General features: G+C 39.7%; 2 pseudogenes; one reads left to right on the top strand and one right to left on the bottom strand.

Annotated features, from left to right (window-relative positions):
- The first annotated feature begins 1,869 nt into the window (after positions 1-1,869).
- LOC122149096 lies at positions 1,870-2,085 on the top strand (annotated as a pseudogene).
- Positions 2,086-5,084: 2,999 nt separating this feature from the next.
- LOC109048407 lies at positions 5,085-18,454 on the bottom strand (annotated as a pseudogene).
- Between the last annotated feature and the right edge of the window lie 15 nt (positions 18,455-18,469).

Below are 18,469 nucleotides of genomic sequence, written 5' to 3'. Positions count from 1 at the left end.
GGACACTTAGTTGTTCTACATTAATTCTTTTTAAAAAGCAAACTGACTAATTAAAATGGGCATTTCTCTCACCTTTGCCTGGTCACTGTATGTCTTCGGGGGTCAGGGGCTGCCATTTATATAGTGTCATTACTGAGCACTCAGCAGAATAGTCCAGCCAGATTTGGTCATGTTATTTTACTTGGTGTGATGTTTCTCTGTGCCACTGGGAAATAGGAAGATAATGTCATTCATTCAATATGAGGAATACTGTTATATTGGTGCACACAGACAATGGTGTTTGGTTAATAGATATGGCATAAAAGTTGTCAAACACTGTGCTTTTGTTGGCTGTAATTTTCTTATTAATATGTTTTTTCTATGCAATTACACTGCCAGTTTAATTTGATGTCACTGAGGTCCTATTTCAGTGTAGCATCTTTAAAATAAATGGAACTTGGCTCAGAAGAGAAACTCTCAGATCCAAATCAAATGTCACCAGTATTCTGTTTCAGGTGACAGCAAGACTTGTAACTTATAATTTATATGCTAGTTAAAACCTTTTAATGACTTTAAAAAGCATATGTGGCTTCCTATGGTTTAAAAGCTTAAACTGTAGCATCACACAGAGCTCATGGTCTTGCATTCATTGATATGCCTTGAACATCTTCATAGAAGTGTAAGTTAGGCATGCAGGTGTCTAGGGGAATAAAGGTGTTTTTCGTGATAAAACCATACTCTAACTTTGTTGTTTCCTGTTGTTCATTTCCATGCAGTTCAGCTTTTCCAAGAATTCTCCCATCTTTTGCCAGCAGGAGATAAAATTAAAATCAGAAAACCTAAAAGATTTATTGTCAGAGATGGACTGTAACAGTTTATCCTTCCAAATGAAAAATAATATCTCTAACAGGTTTTTTTATTGGGCAATTAAATCTCAGTAGTCATGGGATGAAATAAACTGGACTCATAGTGATATTATGACTCACAAAGTTATAAACAGCATGTGCTTATATGGAAAAATCATAAAAATAGCACAGCAAGGGCTGCTGTTTGTATTATGAGGTTTAGGTCACTTATCCATACAAGTAACAGTGAAGGCTTGAAGGGAACAATCAGTAAGTCTTGTTTAATGAGTCTTGTTTTATCTTATAACACTTGGTTTAAGGTAGTATATTGAAAGTATTTTTCTTGTTTGGAAGGAAATGGCAGTAATTTTTCTATGCTTGGCTAAATATGTCTCTGCTGTTCAAATGAAAAAAATATTGTGGCTTGCTAGGATCCATTTAAGTACAAATTGCATACGATGTGAAAGAAAAATTAAAACTCAGTTACTACCGAATGCCATACTCTTTAAAGTTCTGCATTTTTTTGATGTAAAGTTCTATTTCTGTCTGCTGGGCTGTGGTTATGTTAATGTGAATGCCCAACCAACAGCGATAGACCCAGCAAAGTGAAAAGACTATGGTCTTTGTGAAAAATCATGATTTTGACAGTGTAATGATAATTTGGTACCCAGGGTGGTAGAACATGTTCCAGAATCCATTACCTGTGCTGAATTTGTCAATTCCTCTTCCTTTTATTCCAATTCGAATACCAGATCAACTGGATGTGGCCAGTTAAAATCAAATTCCAACTGCTGAATTGAAAGGGAACTGATTCTCCAATTCTGAATTTTGCCTAACCCTGGCACATACACCGAAATAATCAAACATGAGATTTAGGAAGTGGGGTGCATTTTCATAATGTCCTGTCATGTCTGAAATGACTGTTTCTCCAACAAGTCAAGTCACCTTTATTTATATAGTGCTTTATACAATACAGATTGTGTCAAAGCAGCTTTACTGTGTTAAACAGGAAAAATGGTGTTTCAATAATGCAAACAAATTCAATTCTGTTGTAAAGCAGCTTTTTTGTAGTATCTGTATCTGTTCTTATCAGTTTAATATCTGATACGTCCCCTATCCGGGGGCTACATATGAAATTGATTTTTGGATCACGGAGCTGGAGACGGGGCTTGCTCAGTCCACTCCAATTGTTTTTTTTTGGGGGGGGTGGGGTGGGGTGGGGGTGGGGTCATGGCCTAATGGTTAGAGAGTCAGACTCTTAACCCAAAAGGTTGCGGGTTTGAGTCTCGTACTGGCAGGGATTGTAGGTGGGGGGAGTGAATGTACAGCGCTCTCTCCCACCTTCAATACCATGAATTGAATGTAAATTTTCTCTACCATAAGCCGTCTCCAGAGGCGTTTCAGAGAACTTGGCAGTACATCCAACTGGCCTCACAACCATAGACCACGTGTAACCACACCATCCCAGGACCTCCACATCCAGTATCTTCACCTCCAAGATCGTCTGAGACCAGCCACACGGACAGCTGCTGCAACAGTTGGTTTGCATAACCAAAGAATTTCTGCACAAACTGTCAGAAACCATCTAAGGGAAGCTCATCTGCATCCTCGTCGTCCTCATCGGGGTCTTGAACTGACTGCAGTTCGTCGTCGCAACCGACTTGAGTGGTCAAATGCTCACATTCGATGGCGTCTGGCACTTTGGAGAGGTGTTCTCTTTACGGATGAATCCCGGTTTTCACTGTACAGGGCAGATGGCAGACAGCGTGTATGGCGTCGTGTGGGTGAGCGGTTTGCTGATGTCAACGTTGTGGATCGAGTGGCCCATGGTGATGGTGGGGTTATGGTATGGGCAGGCGTATGTTATGGACAATGAACACAAGTGCATTTTATTGATGGCATTTTGAATATACAGAGATACCGTGACGAGAGCATGAGGCCCATTGTTGTGCCATTCCTCCATGACCATCACCTCATGTTGCGGCATGATAATGCACGGCCCCATGTTGCAAGGATCTGAACACAATTCCTGGAAGCTGAAAACATCCCAATTCTTGCATGGCCAGCATACTCACCAGACATGTCACCTACTGTGCATGTTTGGGATGCTCTGGATCGGTGTATACGACAGCATGTTCCAGTTCCTGCCAATATCCAGCAACTTTGCACAGCCATTGAAGAGGAGTGGACCAACATTCCACAGGCCACAGTCAACAACCTGATCAACTCTATGCGAAGGAGATGTGTTGCACTGCGTGAGGTAAATGGTCGTCACACCAGATACTGACTGGTTTTCGGAGCCCCCTGGACTCCCCAATACAGTAAAACTACACATTTTAGAGTGGCCTTTATTGTGGCCAGCCTAAGGCACACCTGTGCTATAATCATGCTGTCTAATAAGCAATTTGATATTCCACAACTGTGAGGTGGATGGATTATCTCGGCAAAGGTGAAGTGCTCACTAACACAGATTTAGACAGATTTGTGAACAATATTTGAGAGAAATAGGCCTTTTGTGTACATAGAAAAAGTCTTAGATCATTGAGTTCAGCTCATGAAAAATGGGGGCAAAAACAAAAGTGTCGCGTTTATAATTTTGTTCAGTGTACATGTGAAGGTTTTGATCCAATAATTTACACCTTTGTTTTTTTTTCAGAATTTAGCAGTAGGAAATTACTAATCATCCAGTTTTTTTATATCAACTATGCATTCCATTTTGTGAATTGGTATGTTTCACTTGAGCCACGAAGAAATATAGAGCTGAGTATCATGAGCATAACAGTGAATGCTAACACCTGATAATATGTCCCAAGGGTAACATATGAAAAGTGAAAAGCAACAATCATAGTACTGAGCCTTGTGGTACTCATTCTGTACTTGTGATCGATATGAAACCTTCTCAATCACTGATATGAATTGATGATGGTCAGATAAGTATAATTTGAACCATGCCAATTCAGTTCCACTAAAAGAATGTTGTGGTAGATAGAGTTGAATGCAACACTAAGCTCAAGTAGCACTGATAGAGAAATACAACCATGATCAGATGATAAGAGCAGGTCATTTGTAACTGATGAGAGCAGTCTCAGTACTATGAAATACCCACAAAATAAAATAAGAGCATGTGACTTATCTGTCAATCAGAGGCACATGAAATTTTGTGTTTGTTACTACAGCAACAGTAGAGTTATCTTGGGTCCAGTTCGATTAATATTCAAATAAAGTGATGTGTGATTAAGACACCCAGTGCTCTGATGCTACTGTAATGTTGTTGGTTAACAAAATTGTGGTGTCTGTTAAACATATTAACATAAAAAGCTGTTTATGAATTATGAATATGTTGGCTACCATAATATATATTTAATGATATTTAATTTAACTTTAATGATTATTTAATAATATTTCATTAAACTTTAGATGAAATGCAATAAAAGGTCTATCATAAATGTGAAAATGATTGGGTGGTTGGGGTCTGGTTTTATGTCCCAACCAATGTCAAACACAAACCTACGCCCTTGCATTTTTCTTGTGAGGATACTGCATTTTCTAGTGTTTTTGACAGAAACAGATTGTTTTGGGACCTTCACTCTTGGAGCCACATGGTAGTGCAGTAGATTAATGTGCTGGAGGTTCTCTGGGAACCTATTAAGCTATTGATCTTAATGTGTAGTGTTAGTAGCCTTCCTCTCACTATGAGAGTACTGAGGCTTCCACTCTGTGGGGCACCGGAATAGTTAAGCTTCACTCACTTTTTGAGGCATCCATTCAGGAGCTCTAGTCTATGACTGCTGGTGGATTTAGGGATGTTCATTCCTTTGAGTTGACTCAAGTCAATTCTTGGGCACTCATCCCTTCAGCATGGCGGCATGGCTGTTGCGTTCCCCATAGCAGCCCGTATGAGCTGGAACGAGACGCTGCGTCTCTTTACCACTTTATATTTGCAGTCACACTAGTAGTGACATTATAGGCTGCCGCCTGGCCATGCCAAGTTCATTGTCATTTTTGCATTCATGCTTCAGACACTGGTCACACTGAACCTATCCTCAGGGAACCATGGTAACATGCGTAACCTGAGACGATTTTCATAATGACGTTTAGTCTGTTTCCTGTTTATTTTTTTCCTGCTTTTTGTTTTTGGGTTCTTTTTGTTACTTTTGCAATTGTGTTCTTTACCACATCGTGCCTCATGGATTGTCTTTTAAAACAGTGATTGAGAATGTGATAAAATTAGAAATGTGGAAAAAATAATGGAGAACAAAGTAAAATTATGCCTTTTTAATGGACACAGGAAAACTCAGCACAAGACAGTCATATTATATGCTTGCTTGTAGGTGTAGTTTCTTGTCTTCATTCTTCATCTTTAGTCTTGAAATGCAAAATAATATAATTAGATTTTGTTTAAAATGTTTTAAAAATTGTATGTGTAAAAAGTCACTTTTTGTCTACATAATTGTCATCTGTTCCCTTACGAAAAATAAGTTTATTCAAGTGTGCTATTAGTATACTTCTTTTAAACTAAAAATAGGAAAGTATGCTTTTAGTTTACTTTTAATGTACTTCTCAGAAATAGGATTTATGTACTCCTCAGAAATATACTTTAAATGACATTTAAGTGTACTTGGCTTATACTTACAAAAAGTCTAAATATACTTGAGCTTTACTTAAGTATACTTAATAAAATAAACTTGAAGTATACTACTTTTTGGTAAGGGTTGTTACCTTCCCAGCTTCACGGCTCTTGGCTCTCAGCTTGTTGACCTGGGACTCAGCAATGTCAGCGCGCTCCTGAGACTCCTCCAGCTCGTGCTGCACCTTCCTGTACCTGGACAGGTGAGTGTTGGCCTGCTCCTCCTGTTAGCATGACAAGACATCCAACCCCTTTCAAAGCACTGCATTCATGGCACTGAATGTATTGAATAGAAAATGTCAAAAATTCACATTCAAGACCTTTGACATTAGACTTACAGCTTCTTCAGCCTGGCGCTTGTAGGCCTTCACTTTCAGCTGCAGTTTGTCTACCAGATCCTGCAGTCGGATCACATTCTTCTTGTCTTCCTCAGTCTTTGGGTGTAAGTATTGTTGATGGTCTTAGTTAAACTATGTATATTATAATGAAATGAAAGTGTCTAAATCCAGTGTAGTTTTACCTGGTAGGTGAGCTCCTTCACTCTCCTTTCATATTTGCGCACTCCTTTCACAGCATCTGCACCACGTCTCTGTTCAGCTTCAACTTCAGCCTCCAACTCACGCACCCGGTAGAGAGTTATTGTTGTCATCTGTCAAATCTCTACCATACCCAGTTCACATAAGTCTGTATTTAGCTTGTAATTTACCCTGGACTCCAGTTTCTGGAGCTGTTTCTTTCCACCCTTCATGGCCAGACTCTCAGCCTCATCCAGACGGTGCTGCAGGTCTTTGACAGTCACCTCCAGGTTCTTCTTCATCCTCTCCAGATGAGCACTGGTGTCCTGCTCCTTCTTCAGCTCCTCAGCCATCATGGCAGCCTGAAATATAAGCCAATTCAAATGAACTAGCCAATATAGACTGAAATGCCTTCCATGAAGGTTCCCTGTGTCACCACATGTAGCTAAATGGTCACTATTTAAATTAAAATAGAGCAACAGAATGTAAGCGCTCACATCAGTGATGGCCTTCTTGGCCTTCTCCTCTGCGTTTCTGGCCTCCTGGACTGCATCATCCACCTCACCTTGAACCTGGACCAGATCAGCCTCAAGCTTCTTCTTGGTGTTAATAAGACTTGTATTCTGTGGGATTTAAGCAAGTAGTTTAGTGTACATTTAACTAAAACTCTGTAATCATGTAACCTGAATTTGCTCCAAGTATAGTTTTTCTGTACTTGTGAGTGCAGCAGTCCCACACGCTCGCTGGCATCCACCAGCTCCTGCTCCGCCACTTTGCGGCCTCTCTCTGTTTGCTCCAGTGCAGCTCTCAGCTCCTCAATCTCTGCTTGCATCAGGTTATTCCTGCGCTCCACCATGGCCACCTGCTCCTTCATGTCCTCCTGTCCTCTGACAGCTTCATCTAGGTGCAGTTGGGCATCCTGTTGCAAAAGTTCTTTTATTTATTACTTGTCATGCTTTAGTTCATTCATGCATCATATTATCAAATATTTAATATGTGTTCCTCATTCTACAGAAAGATACCTTGAGTTGTCCTTGAAAGTTCCTGAGCTGTTTCTGGGCTTCAGCAGCCTGGCGGTTGGCATGACTAAGCTGGATCTCCATCTCATTCAGATCTCCGTCCATCTTCTTTTTGACTCTCAGGGCATCATTTCTGCTCCTGACCTCAGAGTCCAGAGTGCTCTGCATAGAATCGATCACTCTTTGGCTGTTCCTCTTGATCTGTTCCATCTCCTCGTCCTTCTCAGCCAGCTTCCTGTCAATCTCACTCTTCACCTGGTTCAGCTCCAGCTGCACACGAAGAATCTTGGACTCTTCATGCTCCAGGGTGCCCTATAAGGAAAAAGGGCAAACATTTCTATCAATATTGTCAAAATATGATATAGCCCATGTAATTCATTGCAGCATATTTATGAGTGATTTAGAAAGAGACATTTAGCAGAATTTTATCATATACTGTTTTGAATCACTCCATATATAGTGTTTTAAATTATTCAAGCAACAGTGTAATGTTAATATAGTAGTAAAGGAATGGCACCTCTGCCTCTTCAAGTGCAGTCTGGATTTCTGATTTCTCAGACTCCACTGTCTTCTTGGCTTTCTCTAACTCATGAATGCTCTTTCCAGTCTCTCCAAGCTGCTCAGTGAGGTCAGAAATTTCCTCTAAAGGGTTAAGAATAGCAGAATTGTAATCAGAATTGAAAACTTACTGTTATAATGCTTTTCTCTTTTTAATAATTGTTTTAAAAAAATTGGCATTTACGTTGCAGATTCTTGTTCTCCCTCTTCAGGGTCTCAAGGTGGTCAAGAGCTTCTTCATAGGAGTTCTTCATTTTGAACAGCTCAGTGCTGAGAGAACGAGCTTCTTTCTGTGCACCTTCTAGTTCAGCCTGGCTTTCCTCATACTTCTGTTTCCACTCTGCTAGGACCTGAAGAAAAAGGTAATCATTATTAATTAGCCAAGTCAATGGATCAAGATTTAGATTTAAAGATTGTCCACATCCTTCTCACCTTGTCAAAATTTCTCTGCTTCTTGTCAAGGTTGGCAGCCAATGAATTTGCCCTCTCCACATCAATCATGAGGTCCTCTACTTCACCCTGAAGTCTCTGTTTGGTCTTTTCCAGAGAGGCACACTTGGAGTTCACCGCTTCAATGGATTCTTCAGCATCCTGCAGACGCTGGGCAAGCTTTTTCCTGAAGAAAGTGGTATGAAATGATGATATCAAACTAACATTTGTGATATTAAATGTAGGGTGCTGGAGACATTGATCTTTGCTGTATTTACTTGGCTTCCTCAAGCTCCTCAGTGCGTTGGATGGCATCAGTCTCATATTTGGTTCTCCACTGAGCCACCTCACTGTTGGCCTTAGACATTCCACGCTGGAGTTCAGCTTTGGCCTCCTGCTCCTCCTCATACTGCTCTCTGAGCAAGTCACAGTCATGACGTGCAGACTGAACCGCATGGGCCAGAGCATTCTTGGCCTGTAAGGCAGTATATTCTGAGTTTCCCAAAATTGCAATCTATACAATTACTTAGATTATCAAAACTTAATTTTCAAAATTAATTAACTCATTAATTTTGTATAACTCTACCTTTACTTCTTCCTCAATATGCCTTTTGAGTTCCTCAATTTGCTGTGTATAAGCCTGTTTTCCTCTAGTTAGCTGTGAAACAAGTGCTTCTTTCTCTTCCAGTTGGCGGCTAAATTCACCTAAATCACATTAGAAATATTACTTTGAAATTTAATAACAGAGAAACTTTGTAATAAAATTTTTAAGGTTTTTACATGAGTAACTTATTTGCCATGGCTTACCATTTTCAGTCTGAAGTCTTGCACGTTGTGCATTTATGTCGTTCAGCTGACGAACATTTTCATCACTCTTGGTCTTGATTTCACTCAGCTGGTCTTCCAGGGTACGGCACATCTTCTCTAAATTAGCCTTAAAATGTACAGGGTTATATGCAGATGTTTGTAAAGATGCGTTTATATTTAATGACTCTCTAATGACATTACCTTTGCTTTAGCCACAGCCTCCATGTTGCTTGTCAAGTCATCAATCTCCATCTTGTATTCACTCTTTTCCTTCTCCAGCTTCTGCTTGACCCGCTGGAGGTTGTCGATCTGTTCTCCGAGTTCAGCCACACTGTCTGCCTGCTTCTTTCGGAGAGCTGCAGCTGTAGCTTCATGCTGCAAGGTAGACTCTTCCAGATCACGACGCAACTTCTGGAATTCAGCTTCACGCTTCTTGTTCATCTCAATCTGGGCAGCAGTGGCACCACCAGCTTCCTCAAGCCTCTCGCTGATCTCTTCAAGTTCCCTGGAGAGATCAGCTCTCTGCTTCTCCACTTTAGCACGAGCAGCTCGCTCTGCCTCAATTTCCTCTTCCAGCTCCTCGATACGGGCCTAATTGAGACAAAAAAATGTGAAATTTATAATGTACTGTAATGTAATGTTATAATGAAATGTATAATGCCCAGCTATACAAAAACTTTACAGTTTCACATAGACAAGATTTAGGTCAGCATTACCTGAAGTTCTTTGATTTTCTTCTGAAGCTGTGCTCCCAAAGACCGTTCATCCTCAATCTTGCTGAGAAGTTGACTTATCTCAAAGTCCTTCCTGTTTTGAAAGTATTGTTTTGTAGAATGTGCCAAATACTTATGTTGTGTAATTGTGTAAACTTCAAACATTCAATGTCTGCTCACTTTTTGATCTTCTCATCTGATTGCTGTTTTTCGTTCTCCAGGTCCATTATGGACTCCTGGGCCAGTTTCAGATCACCCTCAAGCTTTCTCTTGGCTCTCTCAAGGTCCATACGGAGCTTCTTCTCTTGTTCCAGTGAGCCCTCAAGCTATTGTGATAGAAACCAGAGCTTTAAGATCTGGTAGATAACAACAAAATTAATTAGCTTCTATTGATGGTCTCATTCTCATGCCAAACATCGTACATCATCAACTTGCTGCTCAAGCTTTGTCTTCGCTTTAGTCAGAGTGTTGACTTTGTCTTCCTCTGCCTGAAGGTCATCAAGAGTCTGCTGGTGTGCCTCTTGGAGGGCTTTCTTCTCTTTGGTCAACTTGGCGATGCTCTCATCCTGAGAGGCCATCTCCTCTGTCAGGTTTTTTCACCTAAATGGAAGCATTGATTATGGTTTCATTCTCAAGAGCCTGAATCACAATCAGCAATTTGACAATGTCAAAAAATACTGACTTTATTTTCTGTTGCATGCTTTTCCTTCTCCACTTTTGCCAAGGTGAGCTCCAGGTCATCAATGTCTTTCTTTAGCTCGGAGCATTCATCCTCCAGTTTCCTCTTCTTGGCAGTCAGTTCAGCATTGATTTCCTCCTCATCCTCCAGTCTCTCGTTTGTCTCTTTGAGTTTGGCCTCGAGCTGGATCTTGCTTTTGATGAGTCCTTCACATCTCTCCTCAGCATCAGAGAGGTTTTCAGATTCCTGTTCATTGACATGGATGTAGTTAATGACTTATGTTCATAGCTATAGGATCCATATTAGGATCAATAAGTGCTGAAATACTCACAGCTGTTACTTGCAGCTGAAGGTCGTTTTTCTCTTGAATAAGTGACACCATTTTCTCCTCAAGCTCCTTCTTTTTAGCTAATGCCTTTGTCAAATCCTCCTTCATTTTTTCATAGTTTTCCTTCATGGCTGCCATTTCTTTCTCAGTTTCTGCACTCTTCAGAAGAGGCTTGATCTTGAAGTAGAGCTTCATCCATGGCCAATGTTTGACATTCATGAATGAACGGATGTTGTATTGGATGGAATAAATTGATTCTCTGTGTAAATTGTAATCAGTAAATCAGTCATTATCAATCTGTGGTACTAAACAGTTGTGTTCCAAACAGTTTTGTAAGTAGATTGTACCTCCTTTCCATCATTTTGACAAACTCCTTCCTCATGACGTATCCACGGCACAAAGCCTGAGTCATGGTAACGAGCGTTGCTAGTTTCTCATCTCTCATCTCCTCAAGAGTACCCAACAGACCAGCTTTGAAGAACACCTACAAGAATAATAAAAAGGTATTAGTGGTACAGTGACAGAGACCTGGGTTACATTATATCGCCCATTATAATGAAGTTAAAGTCAAGTTATATAGAACAGACAGTTAAGGGAATTCTTTGCTTTTAGTTTGAGGAGGCAAAATAATTTCCCAAAGGGGATCCATATAGAATTGTTTTGCCTTATCTGGTGTGGAAAAACATAACTGGCACAAAGCCTTGACCTGAACCCCTACTGAACAGCTTCAGGAAGATTTGTGACCCGTCACGGAAACCAGTGACACAAGTCGTCAGCACAACTTTAGAGCAAAATGAGAAAGAAGCGTTTTTTTTTTTCTTCAAAATTGGTGATTTTCGTTTTTTTGCAGAATCTGTTAGTTGAGATCACGAAGAAGCCTCTCCGTGTTTGAGATAGCAGTATTGGTATATTTAAAAGCGTACATTTTGAGGTTGAAATCGGCTTGTTTTTCGGAGATTCTAGCACGCAGTAGGGGCGTGTCATTGTCTGTGTGTATTTCCATACTGGATAAGCCGGCTTTTGTTTCTTTTGTTATTGCCCCCGCCCTCCAAGGGAAGCATGGCTAATTATTATGCAGCGCTCTGGCCGGCTCTAGCTGATATCAAAATTCAATGAAGATGGACGCCGCAAAGATTATCGCCGATGAGCTGAACCGTGGCTGTTACACCGAAAATATTTTGAAGTACTTCTTCGACAAGCTGGATGCTTATGAACAAGCGCTCACTGATTCTGAAGACGATCTGAGCGACGATGAAAGCGGCATAATAAGACTGAATAATATCCCTAATCTACAACTGAACGAAGATGAAGACGAGGAAGAATGTATCAGACTGGCGTCAGACGAGTTGGACCGTAAGATATCAGAGGCTATAATGATAGTAACATTTGATGGGGATAAAGACAGAGAAATGGGGAAAATCCGTAACTTTGACTGTAAATGCTACATGAGGAGAAAAGAGAACTCTCTGCATGGGAGACAGTCCTGTAGCCAGAAGCTTTCTCCAGACATTATGTACAACATACGGCTGGATTCTTTAGCTGCGGAAAAAGAGTGGCAGGACATGCGAATTATTGGACATTTAGAGGCAAACAGACGCATAGTGCAAACTTCGGAGATGGTTACATCCACAAAGAAGACCCCGACAAAGAGAAAGTGTGCCCGAATGACTTATTTCATTGGAGGCAATGAGATCTGCAAGAATACTTTTCTGTTTCTTATGGGGTGAGTTTCCATAAACATCAAAGTTTGTCGTTTTGTGTTCATTCTACGAACACGTACACGTTATCTCATGTTTAGTCCATGTTTAGACCTTAGGTCCGATTTTTCCTGTTGCGTCTGTCGTTGCTATGCAACCATGCAGCTTTACAGGTGGGAGCTTTACAGGGGGTATGGCTTATCTAAATGAGATGTAAATGAGCCCTATTGTCACTCCCAGCAGGTGAGAACAGGTGAGAACTGCACAATCTTTTTTTGAGTGCCTACCTTCAAATGGCCACAACTTCTCCAAATATTATTAGATTTTGTGTTACACATCATTGGAAAGCTTGGACACTTTCAGAATCTATGAATAACTCAAAATGCCCCAGAACCGACTTGTGTCCCTACTTTCCGTGATTGGTCACATTTGTCCACAGCAAAAAGTTTAGATGCGATGTGTGGTGTAGCATTAAGATTTAATTTCAATGGAATGATGGAAATAATAATGCCATTATTTATAATTAGAGTCCTTTTGGTTTTGGTGGTGAAGGATATTTACTGGGTAACTCACCTTGGTGTGTCCAAACTTGTATTGGGTGTGGTCAACATCAATAGAGCCCAAGAGTTTCTCTGAAGCCTTTTTGTTGTCAATGAACTGTCCCTCAGGGATGACACTAGCATTTAATACTTTGTACCTAGAAGACATAAAAGTAAGATTTATTTTTGGTGAAGCCAAAAATTTTGAAATATGGTTAAGATTAGGTGGTGTATTATCTCTAATTAATAGGTTGAAACAGGTGTGGTGTACTTACCTCTGCTTGAAGTCACCATAGAGGATTCTGCTGGGGAAACCCTTCCTGCAGATTCTGATACCCTCCAGAACACCATTACACCTGAGCTGGTGAATAACCAGGAAGTTCTCCATCAGACCTGCAATGCAAATATTGTTAAGGTTCCAGAGATATTTTCAAAACTGTGATGCATTTGATTCTTTGGGGATCAAGTTTACCTGGAGTCTTGGATTCATTAGGAATCAAGCAGCGCACAAAGTGAGGGTGAGTGCTCCTCAGGTTAGTCATCAGCTTACCCAAGTTCTCCTGTGGAAATGTTAATGAGATTAGTTCAGTTTTTAATGGAGAAGATGTTCACATCCTTCATTAAAAGAGAGAATTATGTTTACCCTAAAAAGTGCAGACACAGTCTGGAAGGAACCACCCTTCTTCTTGCCTTTCTTTCCACCGCCCTCAGCTGTTTTATGTCAAAGAAATATGTTATTATTGATTTTATTTTGCTTTATATTAAGCTGTTCAATAGATTGATATCTGATATTGACAGATATTAACTGCTCTGTCATCATCGTTCATAGATATACTTGATATGTTTTTATGAAGTGTAGAATGTGTGATCACTTAGTGTGCTACATTAAGATACAGCTATCCTTTCTCTGTTTTGCACGTCATTGAAAATTTATATCGAAGAATTCAGGAAATGCAGATGCTCATACCTTCAGCAGCTCCATGAGCGGCATACAGGAAGGCCAGCACTTTGAGCGATGACTTTTGGTAGAGTTGCACGACAGAGTCATTCAGTGGATCCTTGTTCTTGTCCAACCAGCCAACAATGTTGTAGTCCACAGTGCCGGCGTAGTGCACCAGAGAGAAGTGGGCCTCTGCCTTACCTTTGGCAGGCTTGGGCTTCTGGAAAGCTGCACATTTTCCCAGATGCTGGTCATGCAGCTTGTTTTTGAAGCTTGTGTCTGTTGCCTTTGGGAACATGCACTCCTCTTCAAGGATGGAGAAGATACCCATTGGCTGTTGAAGAAATATTTTCACTTAAGTGCAGACACAATGTGAATAGTCATTTTAATTTACAGAATATCCTCTTACCTTCTCAATGAGCTCAATGCAGGCAGCCAAGTCCATACCAAAGTCAATGAACTCCCATTCAATGCCTTCTTTCTTGTACTCTTCTTGCTCCAGAACAAACATGTGGTGGTTGAAGAACTGTTGCAGTTTCTCATTTGTGAAGTTGATGCAAAGCTGCTCCAAGCTGTTGAACTGATAATAAAACAGAAAGAAGTTCTTGCAACTGACTGTTAACTTTCATGTCATAATTCTTGCACAGACATTAATGATTGATGCTCACATCAAAGATCTCAAATCCAGCGATGTCCAGCACACCAATGAAGAACTGTCTAGGCTGCTTGGTGTCCAACATCTCATTGATACGGACGACCATCCACAAAAACATTTTCTCATAGATAGACTTGCAGAGAGCTGAGACTGCGTTGTTCACCTGAGAAATTCAAAGGTCAGTGTAATTGATATTAGACTTTTTATTTTAATGTTTTCTGAAGGTCTATGGGACATTTCTAGGTTTTTTTCATCTATTGATAAGGTAAGTTATCACCTGTGGTACTGTCTGGCCTTTGGTCACCATCTCATTCCCGACCTTCACTCTGGGGAAGCACAGAGCTTTCAGCATGTCAGCAGAGTTAAGGCCCAAGAGGTAAGCAATTTTATCGGCCACTGAGGAAGAACAGTTTTAATGCATTACTTTCACTAATGAAGTCAATGTTTGCATTCTAATTTGTGTTAGTAATACACCCTACCCTCAGTGATTCGGAAATGGAAGAAATACAAAACAAGCTTCTGTTTGAACTTCATGTTTCCATGATGCATCACAGCACCTGTCAGCTTGTAGATGCTGATTTTCTCATCAGCAGTGAAGCCCAGAATGTCAATGGCAGTCTGTTTTTACACAGACCCAAATAATGTTTGAGTGCATTAATATGCAGTTTATATTGCATGTCATGCAGTATTTACACCAGTTCATGCTATTGTTCTTCTCTTTAATTTAGTGCCAGATACATTGCTTGTAATCTGAATATACCACTAGTAATAATAATAAAAACTGAGTTGTCCACATACATCTGTGGCAATGAACTCTTCCACATCATTGATGCTCTTGACAGTGATTTCACCCTGGCTGATCATTGGATAGTCATAAGGGTTGGTGGTGATGAGCAGGGCCTCTATAAAGAGTTGATGTGCAGCATGTTAACAGTGCTCTCAAACTAGGAAATAACTGAAACACACAATCCTGTAGATTTCTCACCGAGCAGCTCTGGCTTGTGTCCAGTCATGAGCTGGTAGAAGATGTGGTAACTCCTCTCAGCAGACAGCTGGAATGTTACTCTGGACTTTTCCAGCAAATCTGTAAAAAGTGGTGAAAAAAGTTCAATTGAGTTCAGTTGATTAATTTTTTGTTGTTAGTCTCCAAATAAAAATATTTGGCTTAAAACCGTATGGACTCACAAGTTTCAATATCAGCTGAGGCCAGTTTTCCAGTGGTGCCAAAGTGAATCCTGATGAATTTACCCTACAGAGATTGAAATCATTTACAAAAGCTCAGCTGTTTAGCAGTTTTGAAAGTGTGACTGATGTTGTACAATGTTATAATGATTCATAAGTGCAACTTACAAAACGAGAGGAGTTGTCGTTCCTCACAGTCTTGGCATTACCATAAGCCTCCAGCAGAGGGTTGGCTGCCACGATTTGGTCCTCCAGTGATCCCTAATATAATTGATGGGCAGTAGTTAGTAGGTATGAGGTGAAGCACAAATACTGTAATCAATTACACCATCTAGAATAGGTATTTACTAACCTGCATTTTTCCAGGGACTGGTTCTGGCTTCTTCGGTCCAGACATCGCACCAACAGTTGCAAAGTACTGAATGACACGTTTTGTGTTCACAGTCTTCCCTGCACCAGATTCTCCACTGGAGATTGATACAAGATCATGTTTTAGTCATACATTTTCAATTAATTTATGCATATAATTGAAAAGCTTTAGCTTATTCCATCAGAGCAATATTTACTCACGTAATCAGGACAGACTGGTTCTCACGATCTGAAAATAAACCGTGGGATTTTATCAGGGTTTGCAGAATAGGTTGCACTCTATATTAACTTGAAAGTAAGTGTTTGTAAAGTATTTTTAGTAGAGCTGACCTCCACTAAAGATTTTTCTGTTCAACTAGTAGTCATTCATTTTAAGCATTAGTCAACAAATCGCACATTTATTAACAAACCATTTAAATCATAATAATGAGACTTTAATTTCCTACATTGCCTAATAAGTGCTTAAGCGTGCACATAAAGCTTACCACAGCACACCGGCAGAAGTAATGATCAAGAATGTGCCAGAGAAAAACAGTAAGGAGGCTGCATTAACATTTTTATAAGTTATTGAAAAACGACTGCTTTCTTTGCTTTCAGTTTAAGGGATGAATTAGGCAACACTGACTCGTCATCTCTGCAGCAGTGGATGCGCCTTTATGCATGTTTCATATGGATTACATAATCTGAGAATACTTGTTTTCCATTTGAATTTTCAAGTATACACCAGTGTTTCGTTAATTTTTTTTTTTTTTTTTGACGTGCTCAATTTCACAGAGACCAAGATGGCAGAAAGCGCATCTTGTTTGCTTTCATTATTTTAGGAAAATTGTTTTGTTGTTATTGTGAGTGCACACAAATGAGTCTTTACAGGTTTGAAAGTATTACTCTTATCTGTATGACCAAAAATGAGGGAGTATTTTAAGAGCGCCTCCATCTGTCCTGCAGTGAGCACTTCAAAAACGCACATTTCTCTAGGTTAACGTTAGATTAAGCAGCCATGTAAAGTTGCTGCTACTAACATATTTCAGATGATAAGCCATACATTTACATTGATTCTACATTATTCCTGGTTAACTCTGTCAAGCTACTTTTAAGCAATCTGTATTGCATAAAGCGCTATAAAAATAAAGGTGACTTTACTAGAATAATGCAGAATAATGGTTCCTATAAATAACTAAATTAATGTATTCTTGAACTTTATGAAAGGATTTGCATCAGTTGAAAACCTCAGCAAGGTATGATTTACTAGCTAGTTGTTCACTAAACATACAAAAATTGAGCATAAAACATTATCAGTCCTCTTTTATACTAAGTAAACAATTATTTTTTGCACAATAAATTAAATAAAATGGCATACATACTGTTTGCATTTAACTTATTTATGTTAACATCGTCACAACTTATACAATTTATAGGCAATGAATTATACACTACTACTTCATAGTAGTTATTGTAAAGTGCATTTTTCTTTTTTCTTTTAGTGTAAAGTGCATCTTTTTAATGCTCGTGTATTGACACACTTCCAGAATCCACTTACCAGTGAGCATGAACTGGTAGGCGTTGTCAGAGATGGAGAAGATGTGAGGTGGGGCTTCAATCCTCTTTTTGCCTCTGTATCCACCCACAACAACTGCGTCGTACACTGGGAGCCACTTGTATGGATTGACAGTGACGCAGAACAAGCCAGAGTAGGTCTGAAACAGAGATAGATAGTCCAGTTTTACAATGCTGCCCTCCCATACTAGGAATAAAACATGATTTACTTAGACTTACGTAGATCATCCATGCTGCGTAACGCTCTTTGAGGTTATACAGCACACAAGGTTCATTGAGGTGGGTCATCATGGCCATGTCCTCAATTTTGTCAAACTTGGGAGGATTCATGGGGAAGATTTCATCTTCTTTTACCGTGACAGTCTGTATTGGACATTAATTAGTAATCAGAAGAATGATGAGACTTTTTGTACAAATATTTGTAAAATATTTTACTGGAGACTCAAGCACAGTAACATATGAAATAGTTTTTTATATGATATGATACTTGATACCATGATACTTACTTTCCCACTGTGAGTTTTGACAGTAGCTTTGCCACCCTCTTTACTAACAAGAGTACCCTTCAGGTACATCTCATCTGCATCTACCACAAAGAACGCTGTTTTGGCATCAAAGGGGGTGTTCTGAGCCTCGATTCTCTCTCTTTCTGTTTTCCGGAGGTAAATGGCCGCCGGGCCGAAACACTCCATTTCACCATCTCCCATGATGGCACTTTACTGTGGAGCAGAACTGACATCACAATACTGACAAACTTAATTTGGTTCACTTTTTAACTTTAGTTGAAAGTTTCATTTTATTTTTCGGCCTAACTTTTAACTACCTTTAACCACGACTCTAACTTTAATTTATTTTACATGAAAATGTTTATTAATTCATTAATTTCAATTATTAAACTTCCCAAAAGATTACATGCATTGTCATCATCATTTTTTTGCAAGTCAAAAACTTGAATCTTTTATTAACACTTTACCTTGTACAGTGCTCAGAGAGAAATAACAGCTGTCACGTTCAGGATTCTGAAAACAACAACG

The sequence above is a fragment of the Cyprinus carpio genome, chromosome A20 (assembly GCF_018340385.1).
Source record: "Cyprinus carpio isolate SPL01 chromosome A20, ASM1834038v1, whole genome shotgun sequence".
NCBI lineage: Eukaryota > Metazoa > Chordata > Actinopteri > Cypriniformes > Cyprinidae > Cyprinus > Cyprinus carpio.
Note: the sequence above shows the minus strand (reverse complement) of the source record. Positions and strands in the feature narration are given on the sequence as shown.